Here is a 14,027-nt window from a genome sequence, read left to right on the forward strand (position 1 = left end):
AAGGAGGGGGCTGGCTGTTTAGTGGAGGAAATTACTTTCTATTTCTTTTCTGCTTCCTGTAAAGTTGCCTCAGTATGAACAGTGATCAGACTTGGAGGCAACTTCCATTGAAATCAATGGGTACAAGTTGCCTTCAAGTCGGATTGAAGTAGTACAGGAACCTTTTCTGAAGTCAGAGCGACTGCAGTAGTGTGCATTAAGACAGATCCATTCACTAACATTGATTTTTTCGTGTAGCGCGACTTGAGGCGACTAGGGGCGACTTGGGGCGACTTGAAGTCGGATCCAAAGTTGCCCCTGTGTGAATGGGCTCTTAGTGTATTGGCTCAAAAGATTGTTGCCACATACCTCAAAATTCACAAACAAGGGTATAAACAAAGTCATAGCAAATGGTCATCCTACAGCCAGCTGTTGCCACCCTTTGGTCACATGGGGTAGTCCACGTATATTTCTTTGGGGATACCAAAGATCCCATTCGCAGTTTTGAGTGAATGTGCATCTACAAAAGATTTCACACAGACATAATGATAGGGATAACAAGTTGTGACTAATGGGACAAAGCAAAAAGAATATAAAAATGGAAGGACAAGAATTAATCGGCTGTAGGATAATATTATGTGGGACCCTTTAAAGTTACAAACTACACCCCTACTTCCCAGTTTGGGAAACACACATATTCAGATCAACCTTACTGCATAAGGTCTCCTACAGTGAACAGGGTTATTGCCCACAATCCAACACAGGCCCTAAAACAGTTATACACATGCAGGCCCATCATAACAAAATGGGCCAAGCCTCCAACAGGGGGGGAAAACCCCTAAAATGGGCCCCAAAATGACCACCAGAGTAGGAACAATGGCAGTGCAAAAAAAAAAAAACGCTCCCACACATGTAAATATAAAGGTAAGATACAGACCCACCCATCTCCACGGGAGGGCAGCAGCTGGCTGTTTACAGGTTGGAGACCATAAAGATATATCAAAGCTACTCAACCATAGTCATGTACAAAAAAGACACAATACATAAACAAATAACATAAAACCTTCCCCAGATTCATACCTTGTAAACCCCCCCATATACTCTCTCAGCACCTCACAGTCCCCCATATGCAAAACCATTAACAACCTTTTAAGGTCAGAGTGCATGTGCATGTATCTAGAGAGAGGGATAAAAAAAAAAAAAACAAGAAACAAGAGAAAGCTGGTAAGACTTTATAGAAAAAGTTTGAAACTTATGGCATCATTTAGGCCTGGTGCTTGTGCTTTGCCCAAGCAGTGAATCCATCTGGTCTCCCTTTGCAAAATTAGACGATCCCAGTCACCTGTAAAATATGGGGGTTCAGTCAGCGCAAGACGATATACATAAACTCACAAAATTAAAGCAGCTGTACACTAAAAGGTCAATATAGAAAATCCTTCTGAACATGTAATAGGTAAATAACAGTAGCGCTAAGAATATATACAGTAACAAAATAACAGATTGCTCATAGCATAAGATGTTAAAAAGTCCCCTTTGGTATAAATGATGGATATAAAAGTTGACAAATAAGATCTCCTCAGCGGTGATAAGGTTGTTCATAGACATTCTCCTAATCAGTGATTCCTCCACCAGCTAGCCAAACCGCTCACCTCAATCACTGGACCCCTGAGCTAACACATGGGTCAAACAGGCATTCGTCACTTACAGTGGTCACAGATGGAAGCTTGAATGTACAGATGAATAAGATACGATGTCCAACCACTTTTAACAACCGCACGTTGTCACTCTTAAATTCCAACCGTAGTACCATGAAAAACCAATGAAAACATATATAGTGCACACTGTGTGGTTAAAATACTTTCTTTTTATTCATAAAAATCAGGTACTCACATAAAAAGCACTGTAACCCCAGTGCTAGGATGAATGTCATGTAATATTGTCGGTATACATAGGTGGATTAGGTAAAGGCCTCTCGCACGTGTATCGTCCCTAAGCGGAATTTCCTCAGCGAACAACACATGCGAGAGGACTTCCACCTTATCCACCTATGTATACTGACAATATTACATGCCATTCAACCTAGAACTAGGGTTACAGTGCTTTTTATGTGAGTTTCTGTATATATTCTTAGCGCTGCACTGTTATTTACCTATTACACGATCTCAGTCACCTCCTCGTATATACGTATGTATCCGCTCAAAGGTAAAAAATCTCACACTGTGAGGGTTTTTATTATGCTTCCATGTTCCATGTCTTCCAATAAGAGACATAATATCACCTTCCTTGATAGCGGATACATGATCATAGATACGTTGCCAGAAGTAGCAAATAGTCTTACCGACATAGTAGCTGCCACACACATAGTCATAAGATAAATGATACCCATTATCTGGCAATTTGCAAAGTGCTTGGCCTGATGGATTTCACAGTTTGGTAAGGTGTGTGTCTTTCCGGGCCACAAAAACTGACAGTATGAGCAGCCTCCGCACTTTTGGGTTCCCGGATATTTACATTTGCAGTGTCTGCCTTCCCTGTTGAAGTGGCTCTGTACCAATTGGTCCCGTATGGAATTGTTCCTATGGTAGACAATCTCAGCTTTGTCCTTGATGCAGCTTGCCACCTGAGGGTCAGCCCTCAGTAAATATTAGTATTTATCAATAATGTGTGTGATCTGATATTGTTGTCTGGAATATCTTAATATTGTTTTCATTGTACTGTTTTTTTCATCTCTAACATGTCTGGTTGTTTGGAAAAATAAACCCTCTCTGTCCCTGCTATTGGCTCTTTGATATGCATTTTTCAATGTCTTTCTAGAGTATCCTTGAGCTAGTAATCTGTCTTGGAGTTCATTGGCTTCTTGCTGGAAATCTTCCTGTGATGAACAGTTGCGCTCAATGTGCAAATATTGTCCATAAGGAATAGACTTAACCAGACTAGTTGGATGTCCACTATTAGCTCTAAAAATCGTATTGCCTGCTGTAGGTTTGCGGAACAGGGTGGTTTCCGATGTCCTATCTGTCTTAATTAATATCTTGACATCCAGGAAAGAGATAATTTCCTGACTGCATGTCATAGTAAATGACAAATTGAAATCATCGGTGTTGAGTATTTGGATAAAGGCATTGAGTAATTCCTTAGATCCATCCCAGAGTATGAGAATATCATCTATGTACCTGTGTCATGATAGAATGTGGCACAGGTACATAGAGAGAGTCTCAGCACTCATGATTTGGTCTTCCCACCCTCCCAGGTGCAGGTTGGCGTATCACCACCCCCTGCACCCGGAGGTAGTGGGAATTGCCAAAGAGAAAAAAATTGTTGTGCAAGATGAATTCAAGAAGTGTAACAACAAACTCATTGTATGAATTTTGAATAGTGCTCCTTTCTTGCAAGAAAGACTTAACCACAGACATCCCCCTGTTGTGCGGTATGCTACTGTACAATGCTTTAACATTGACAGCTACCAGCCACACTCCAGGAGGGACATGGGTATCATCAATAAGCTGAAGAAGGTGGATCGTGTCCTTGGTATAGGAGGGCAAGGATAGTACATGAGGGCGTAGGTGCGTATCAACTAAGATGCTGGCGTTTTCCGTTAAACTACCTCGCCCAGAGATAATGCGTCTACCTGGTGGTTTTGTGCGATTTTTATGGACTTTGGGTAATGAGTAGAAAGTAGGGGTTCGTTGCCAATCTATTTTAAGGAACTACCATGCTGTTTTGGGGATAGTGCCTTGATTGTATGCTTGATTGATCAATTGGTAAAACTCTTGTTGAGCTTTCACCAATTTGCCCTGAGGGACTTTTTTGTACCACTCAGTATTCCTGAGGATACGTTGGCACATCTGGGAATATTGGTCCGTAGTCATCACGACCACATTCCTGCCTTTATCCGATGGTTTTACTACCAGTTCAGATTTGTCTTTGAGGTCCCTAATTGCTTGTATTTCAGCTCGGGTAAGATTATTTTTAGAGCCTTCATTGGTTTGTAAGGCTTGTATCTCCTATGTGGTTTGTAAAACAAATGCTACTATGTTACCGTTCAGGGATAAAAAGGGGAAATTCATAGATTTACATTTTAATTCATTGAATAAAGGAAAATCGGTAGCACTAGAAGTTGTTTTGTTTGTTTCTAATAATTCATCTAGATCAATCTGATCAATGAGCTCAATCTCCTCTGGAACGTCGCTCTCTTCCAATAATTCCAATAAAAGTTTTTGCAGGGCTTTAAAGTCCTGCCTTTTGTACCGAGACCAATCAAAGTTGGTCATCCAATCCTGTTGGGTATGTTTTTTAGGATGGATCACTTTTAAGAGCAACTTTCTAGCGAAGAGGTTGATGTCCTTGATGGTTTCAAAGACATTAAAGTCCTTCCCAGGACAAAAAATCCAGTCCTAAGGAAAGGACTTCCAGCTCAGATTGGGACAGAGATATTGATGAAAGATTGATCACCCTAGTTTGTTTGCTCGGTCTAAGCTTTTGTCATGTAATGTTGTATGTTTGTCTGAATGGTTTTGTTTGGATGCAGAGTTGTATATGGTTTTGCATATGGGGGACTGTGAGGTGCTTAGAGGTGAGGGGTTTACGAGGTGAGAATCTGAGGAAGGTTTTATGTTATTTGTTTATGTATTGTGTCTTTTTGTACATGACTATGGTTGAATAGATTTGATACATCTTTATGGTCTCCAACCTGTAAACAGCCAGCTGCTGTCCTCCTGTGGAGATGGGTGGGTCTGTATTTTACCTTTATATTTACATGTGTGGGAGCGTTTTTGCACTGCCGTTGTTCCTTCTCTGGTGGTCCTTTTGGGGCTCATTTTAGGGGTTTTCCACCCTGTTGGAGGCTTGGCCCGTTTTGTTATGATGGGCCTGCATTTGTGTATCTGTATTGTGGCGCCTGCTGTGGGCTGATAGGTTGGAGGGTCTCCTAGGGGTGGGTGCATAGTGTGCCAGCTCTGGCTGGTGTTCCCTGAGTCCTCTATCCGGTCCTCTCATCTGCCAGAGGGCACATGAATTGGATGGGAATGTGAGGGAAGAGGCCGGTGGAGGAATGTATTATTGGGTTTTTTTTCCCCCTGTTGCCTTGATGATCTGTGTCCACGAGCAGGGAGTGAGCAGCGCTGTCTTGTAAGAGGGCGGGAGACCTGTGGGTGGTCCCCTGCCATTAGCAGGCCTCGATTGGTGATTGCTCCTGTAGTAGCACTGACTGGCCATGAGTTTTGCCCTGGCTGTGATGCGGTCGGATGGTGGTCATGCGTGTATACTTGGACTTCATATATGAATTTACTTATTTATTTATATTGATTATATATGTACACTACAAATCAGCTCAAAAATATACATTTTGATTTGAACATTACTGTAATAAGATGAGATTTGTATATTATATGAATCCATAAATATGTACTCATGGGTATTGATCATTTTACTCCAATGTTATGTGCTTCATTTAAAGTCCCAGGGTCTATGTTTTCCTATGTGAGGTCAACTCTATGCGGAAGATGACCCTGCCCACATGCTGACCACAAATTTTTTTAGGGGTACTTCTACCTGTTGAATATAATGATATACTCGGGCCTCGGTGTTTAAATGACATATGTTTGGGCCACTGCTGTCCAGTATTGACCCCACTGGTGGGGCAAGATGAATTTAAATAAAAAGTAGACAGCACCCGCTCCTCCTTAACACTAATTGCTCTTTTATATACTGATGTGCGTATTTAACTTGGGATGATTTGATATGACATGTGGCTAAATATCATAATAATTGATCCATTACTAACATAGGTGCATGATTTTTGTGAACCAAATGACAATAATTAGTTGATAATCATGACAATAATTAAATAAATAAAGTGACAATAGTACAACCATGATGAAAGTGCATAAAGTTGTAAAAGTTCAAAATAGTCCTTTTCTTTGTGCCAAAAAGTACTATAGTGCTATGTATCCCAATGATGTGGATATCCACCTCCTGGGGGTAGTGTAAAATTCCAGACTCACCAGATGAGTTGGACTCCTTTGCCTTACAGCAGAAAAGAGTCAATCGTGCCTGTAGGTCAATTCCTGGGGACCAAACCCAATGCAGAAACCTCTAGTTACTTCCGGTGTCTCCTCTGCAGTGGATATGTGGCTCCAGAACTCCAGGGATAAACGATACACAGCACATTGCAAAGGAAACAAAGAGTTCCTCATAGAGTAAAATTTATTGGTTAAAACAGCTTACAATTTATAAAAAACTGTCATAATGACAGAACCGGAGTCACTATACAAAACATCAGCCCGTGCAATTGTGGAGACGTGGTGTCTAATCAAAACACAGCATGCGTTCCACTCTACTGGCCAGAAGTGATGTTAGTGGAGTCAGCTTGACGTGTTTTGTTATAGAGATGCAATGTTGTCAAAAGCAGGTTTGGATAGTGCCCCCGGTTCTGTTATTATGACAGTTATTTTTATAAATTGTAAGCTGTTTTAACCAATAAATCAGAGGATTTTACTCTATGAGGAGCTCTTTGTTTCCTTTGCCACGTGCTGTGTATGGTTAACCCTGAAGGATATCCACTGCAGATGAGACATTGGAAGTAACCAGAGGTTGCTGCATTGGGTTTGGTCCCCAGGTAATGACCTACAGGCACAAATGACTCTTTTCTGCTGTAAGCCAAAAGAGTCCAACTCATCTGTTGAGTCTGGAATTTTACACTACCCCCAGAAGGTGGATCTCCACATCATTGGGACAGGGAGCACTATAGCACTTTTTATCACAAAGAAAAGGATTATTTTGCCACACACCACACATAGCATTTTGCTTTTAGGCCAAAAAGTAACATTTTGGTCTCATCGGACCAGAGCACCTTCTTCCACATGTTTGCTGTGTCTCCCACATGGCTTCTCGGAAACTGCAAACGGGACTTCTTATGGCTTTCTTTCAAAAATGGCTTTCTTCTTGCCACTCTTCCATAAAGCCCAGATTTGTGGAGTGCATGAATAATAGTTGTCCTGTGTACAGATTCTACCACCTGAGTTGTGGACCTCTGCAGCTCCTCCAGGGTTACCATGGGCCTCTTGGCTGCTTCTCTAACTAATGCTCTCCTTCCTTGGCCTGTCAGTTTAGGTGGATGGCCATGTCTTGGTAGGTTTGCTTGTGCCATACACTTTCCATTTTCAGATGATGGATTGAACAGTGCTCCATGAGATGTTCAAAGCTTGGGATATTTTTTTATAACCTAACCCTGCTTTAAACTTCTCCACAACATTATCCCTAACCTGTCTGGTGTGTTCCTTGGCCTTCATGATGCTGTTTGTTCACTAAGGTTCTCTAACAAACCTCTGAGGGCTTCACAGAACAGCTGCATTTATACTGAGATTAAATTATCATTGAAATTATCATTAAATCATTGATGTCTGTGGGAGAATTAGTTCCCCATTGTTGGTGTCAGTGAGAGGAATAGTCCCTCATATCAGTGGAATCAAATAAAGGCAAGTAAAGGGTCATAGTTTTGAGACCCTGTTCTAGCTGATAAGGATATACACATTTAGATCTGGAAGTTTGTTAAAATAAGAATCAGTGCTTTTGCCATCACTGGGGGTGCCGTTCTATTTCAACACTTGCTTTCCTAAGAATACCATAATTTACTGAGAGCCTAGTGTTACAACTTGTTGAGTCCAGAGTTTGGTCAAGTCAAGTTGGGTGGATTCAAAACAGTGAGTAGCCAGTTCAAACTGATAGGGCCATCAGGCTGGACAGCTGTTGTCCAGTGCATTAAAGTGGAACCGAACTGTATCTGTGCACTATAAACTGAAAACACTATTTAATTCATTTTTTAAATTCAAAGCAAATTTGCCCATTCATCCATGTCTCCATTCTGCATTTTTCTGAGAAATAACACTCCATTAGCATTTCTAACTGCGCCCATATTAAGTAGATGATTTGTGTATTATTTACTTCCGGGAATCCATCTGCTCTTAACTCAGGCATGCAGGCAGAATGGTTTGCATAGCTGAGAAATCCCCTCCTCATGGGTCATGGGATGTATGATATCATTTTGGCCTACGCCAGAAACCAGTAAGCAACTAAAGAAATTAAAAAAAAAGTTTAAAAAGTTTTTGTGATGGCAACAAAGCCCTCGGCGCTGCCCACTGACTCCTGGGAAATGATATCAAGCATCTCCCAGGAGCACTAGCGAGCACGGGCGCCGAGGGAAATGGCGTCAATCACCAGGGAGAGGAAGAGGCCGATTATGAGGGACCCCCTAGCAACAGTCATGAAAAGGTGAGTAAAAAAAAAAATTTTTTTCTAAATGTTATTAACTGTTTTTAATGCAGCTGAACAATGCAAAAATAATTTTAGGAGTGGAATTCCACTTTAAAACAAGGCCCCAGCTGTTCTCTAGTTGATGAAAGCTACACTTTCTTACATCATTTCATCTATATCTCAGGAAATGGTTTATGGCCCACATGCTCAAGGTACAGTGCAGAGTATTATATACCTACACAGTATATGTATATGTGTGTGTATGTATATATATATATATATATATATATATATATATATATATATATATATACACACACACACACACTATATTACCAAAAGTATTGGGACGCCTGCCTTTACATGCACATGAACTTTAATGGCATCCCAGTCATATGCCCCGTACACACGGTCGGATTTTCCGATGGAAAATGTCCGATCGGAGCGTGTTGTCGGAAATTCCGACCGTGTGTGGGCTCCATCGGACATTTTCCATCGGATTTTCCGACACACAAAGTTTGAGAGCAGGCTATAAAATTTTCCGACAACAAAATCCGTTGTCGGAAATTCCGATCGTGTGTACACAAATCCCACGGACAAAGTGCCACGCATGCTCAGAATAAATAAAGAGATGAAAGCTATTGGCCACTGCCCCGTTTATAGTCCCAACGTACGTGTTTTACGTCACCGCGTTCAGAACGATCGGATTTTCAGACAACTTTGTGTGACCGTGTGTATGCAAGACAAGTTTGAGCCAACATCCGTCGGAAAAAATCCTAGGATTTTGTTGTCAGAATGTCCGAACAAAGTCCGACCGTGTGTACGGGGCATTAGTCCGTAGGGTTCAATATTGAGTTGGCCCACCCTTTTCAATTATAACAACTTCAATTCTTCTGGGAAGGCTATCCACAAGATTTAGGAGTGTGTCTATGGGTATGTTTGACTAGTGGATTTCAGAAGTGCTTTTCTGAGGTCATGCACTGATGTTGGACGAGAAGGCCTGGCTCCCAGTCTCTGCTCTAATTCATCCCAAAGGTGTTCTATCAGGTTTGGGTCAGGAATCTGCAGGCCAGTTATGTTCCTCTATCCCAAACTCGCTCATCCATGTTTTTATGGATCTTGCTTTTTGCACTGGTGTGACATTGTCCAAAATGTCTTGGTATGCTGATGCCTTAAGAGTTCCCTTCACTGGAACTAAGAGGCCAACCCCTGAAAAACAACCCCACATTATTAACCCCCCTTCACCAAATGATTTGGCCCAGTGCACAAAGCAAGGTCCATAAAGACATGGATGAGCGAGTTTGGGGTGGAGGAACATGACAGGCCTGCACAAGTCCTGACCTCAACCCAATAGAACACCTTTGGGATGAATTAGAGCAGACACTAAGAGCCAGTCCTTCTCATCCAACATCAGTGCCTGACCTCACAAATGCGCTTCTGGAAGAATGATCACACATTCCCATAGACACACTCCTAAACCTTGTGGACGGCCTTCCCAGAAGAGTTGAAGCTGTTATAGCTGCAAAGGGCAGGCCAACTCAATATTGAACCCTACAGACTTATACCCTGTACACACGATCGAACATTCCAACAAAACAGTGGATTTTTTTCCGATGGATGTTGGCTCAAACTTGTCTTGCATACACATGGTCACACAAATGTCAGAAATTCCTATCGCCAAGAACTCGGTGACATACAACACATACGACGGCACTATAAAAAGGAAGTTCTATAGCCAGTGCACCACCTTTGGGGTTTTTTCTGCTAATCTCGTGTTTATCTGGTGTTAGTAGAAGTTTGGTGAGAGACGATTCGCGCTTTTCAGCCTTGTGCTTTTCAGTTCGTTACTGCTCTCCAGTTTGTGCTTGTAGGTTCGTATCCGTTCTTCAGTGCGTGTTGTCAGTTCGTTATTGTCTTTCAGTGCGTTCTATTTATTAGTTCGTATCTGTTTTTTAGTGCGTTCTTGTGCGCTCGTTTCTGATTTTCAGCTCGCTCTTCTCAGGCCTTTCTGATTTTCAGTGCCTTTTGACCAGCCGACCGTTTTCTAGCCATGTTGCGGGTACATACTCATCGTAGAGTTCGTGCTGTGCAAGGGCTTGGTGTTGGAGTTCTTGCTTTGACCCAAGTCCAGTCCATGAACAGGGCGAGGAGGAGTTCATGGACGAAGAATTGGTTGTTCCAGCATGACCAATTCTCACATATGTCTTTGTTGCGGGAGATCTGGGAGAATAATCCTGATGATTTCAGGAATTATCTATAGATGATGGACCTCATTTTTCACTGTTTGTTGGCTTTGCTGTCCCCTTATATTATGAAACAGAACACCTGCATGCGGCAAGCCATCACTCCTGAACAAAGGCTAGTCGCCACCTTGCAGTACTTGGTGACGGGGAGAAGTCTACAAGACATCAATGGCATGGGGGGAGGCTCCCGCTCTTCTCTTCATCTTCTTCTCTTCTTCATCTTCTTCTCTTCTTCTCTTCTTCTCTTCTTCATCTTCTTCTCCGGGCCGCTCTGCATCCATGCAGGCATGGTGGGAGGCTCCCGCTGTGTGACGCGTCTCCTTTTCTGACGGTTCTTAAATAACGGGGGGCGGGGCCCCCCGGTGACCCCGCCCCCCTCTGACGCACGGTGACTTGACGGGACTTCCCTGTGACGTCACGGGGAATGCCACAGGGAAGTCCCGTCATGTCCCGTGCGTCAGAGGGGGGCAGGGTCACCGGGTGGTGAAGCATTTAAATAAAGGAATTGTCAAAAACTGTCTCTTGTCATTTTTAACATTTTTGACAGTTTTTTTGTGAAATGGTAGGGGTACTTTTGTACCCCCTTACCATTTCACACAGGGGGGGGCAGGGATCTGGGGGCCCCCTTGTTAAAGGGGGCTTCCAGATTCTGATAAGCCCCCTGCCTGCAGACTCCCACAACCACCGGCCAGGGTTGTGGGGATGAGGCCCTAGTCCTCATCAACATGGGGACAAGGTGTTTTGGGGGGCTACCCCAAAGCACCCTCCCAATGTTGAGGGCATGTGGCCTGGTACGGTTCAGGGGGGGGGCGCTCTCTCATCCCCCCTCTTTTCCTGCGGCCTGCCAGGTTGCGTGCTCGGATAAGGGTCTGGTATGGATTTTTGGGGGACCCCACGCCGTTTTTTTTTTAAATTTTGGCACGGGGTTCCCCTTAAAATCTATACCAGACCTGAAGGGTCTGGTATGGAATTTAGGGGGACTCCCACGTCATTTTTTTTCTTTAATTTTGGCCGGGGTTCCCCTTAATATCCATACCAGACCTGAAGGGCCTGGTATGGAATTTAGGGGGACCCTCACGTCATTTTTTTTTTTTTTTTTTTTTTGGTTAGGGGTTCCCCTGTGGGGAATTCCCATGCCATTTTTATCAATGAACTTTTATGTGTATTGTCGGACCGGCAATGTAATAGCCGCGAGTAGTTTTAAATTACTTTTTTTATTTGAAATGTCATTTTTCTGTCAGACTGTTCTAAACACGGGAAACGTGCGCCCCTTTACAGGCATACTATAGACACCCCCCCAGCTACGAAATTTAAAGGGATATTACACTTTTATTGTTTGACTTTAAGCATTTTAAGCATATTAAAATCACTGCTCCTGAAAAAACGACCGTTTTTAAAACTTTTTTTGCATTGATCCATGTCCCCTGGGGCAGGACCCAGGTCCCCAAACACTTTTTATGACAATAACTTGCATATAAGCCTTTAAAATTAGCACTTTTGATTATTCATGTTCGTGTCCCATAGACTTTAATGGTGTTCGCGTGTTCGAACGAACTTTTTTCCTGTTCGCATGTTCTGGTGCGAAACGAACAGGGGGGTGTTCGGCTCATCCCTATTCCCTAATTACCATGATTGTAATACGCTGTGAATGTCCTCTTTATCCTCACGCATACTGGAAGCTTTTAATGCTCCTTTTTTGTCCTTCATGCATATTTGCCTTCACTAACCTCCCCAGCATGCTATCCTGGCCCCATACACACCTAGCCTAGTAATTTAACAATGTATTTTGTCAGCTCCATTGTAGTGTTTACCCTAAACACCCCCTAAAATGTGTACAAATGTTATTTTTGTCCTTAAATTCATGCATAGTGCAAGAGGCTTTTTTCGGGGGGGGCCCAAACTCATTTGGAACCCCCCCTCCCCCCCAACCGCTAAGTCAACCGATACCAATACTCTATCTGTTGACTTTGCCAAACCCATACACACTATACCTACCTCTTTTGTGGTCAGATTTATGGATGAATTCACCAAAGCATGTAGTGCAAGGGCCTGCCTGAATACTTTCAAATGGTACTGTTTAAAGTTTTGTTCTCCTATTATCTTGATAGGTAATTGCAGAATGTAAAAATGTGTTTCAATTTGTACAGTGCGTATTCATATTTTAGTATTATGACACTTCTTACCTGTCCAGTGGGCTGCCAATAGTGTAAGTAAGGAGGGGCTGGCCAAAGTAACAAACATTATTTATGCATTCAGCTTTCAATGAAGTGGAGAGGGTTACCTGTTCAAAACATCTCCCCCCCACCCTAAAGTTTTTACAATGGGCCATCAGAGGGGGTGAGGAATCTGATAAGTGGACTTTATACTTTTGACTTTAAATACTCGTTAAAATAAATGTTATATTTATGTTGGCCAAGAATGTTTGTGTCTAATCTGCTTGCGATGTTATGTACAAAAGTACTAATTTTTATTTTTCTTGTTTGACTCCACAGTTTCCTTCAAACCCACAGGAATGGCAGACTGTGGCATCCCAGTTTGCCCAGCAGTGTGACTTTCCTAACTGCGGAGGGGCAATAGATGGGAAGCACGTCCACATCGTCCCACCCCCCAACTCGGGGTCGTACTATTACAACTATAAGGGGTTGAATAGTATTGTGTTGCTGGCGGTGGTGTTGGCGACATACGAGTTCCTCTATGTGGACGTGGGGAAAAATGGCCAGATGTCGGATGGTGAAGTCATCGCCCAGACAGAGTTCTCCTGATGTCTCCAGGATGGCAGCTTGGGCTTGCCACCTCCGAAAGACAACGTGGCTGGTCTCCCATTTTGTGTTCTTTGCTGATGAAGCGTTTGGGCTGGGTGATCACCTGATGCGGCCGTTCCCCATGAGGACCCTCACCCCGGAGCAGAGGGTTTTTAATTATCGACTGGCCAGAGCCAGAAGGGTCGTGGAGAATGCGTTTGGAAAAATGGCCAGCCAGTTCCACCTATTTCTGACAGCGATCCATATGGCGAATATAAACGGAATCATATTGTCCTTGCCTGCTGCATTATTCACTATTTCCTAAGGAAAAATGGGGGCCATTGATATGCCAGCCAATGTGTGAAACATTTTTTAAATAAATTTTTTCGGTATAAACTGAACTCATATTTCATTTGATTTACTGCTTCTTTTAGCTGTCTCCTAGGTTCTCCAATTTTTTTTGGCCATTTTTTTTTAATAGTGCAAACGTAATTTATTTGATACATGAGGTGTAAATCTTTTCTTCAGCTAACAATTATGTTGTGGGTCTACTACACACTCACATCACATCACCTAAAAATTAAAAAACACACCATGTATTATAAATATGCAGGCATACATCTATTACCTAAGGCTGTGGTCAGAGACACTGACCTGTTGCAGTCATTATTTCACCCAATTCATGAACCTCTCCTCCCTCAACATCTTCTTCATGGTGTCTGGGGAGTTCCCCTTTATCATGAGTAGTGGGGTTCGTGGTGTCCTCAGATGTCCTGAGTCTTTTCTCCCCTATGTGAATAAAAAAAAGGTATAC

The sequence above is a fragment of the Aquarana catesbeiana genome, linkage group LG04 (assembly GCF_042186555.1).
Source record: "Aquarana catesbeiana isolate 2022-GZ linkage group LG04, ASM4218655v1, whole genome shotgun sequence".
Classification (NCBI taxonomy): domain Eukaryota; kingdom Metazoa; phylum Chordata; class Amphibia; order Anura; family Ranidae; genus Aquarana; species Aquarana catesbeiana.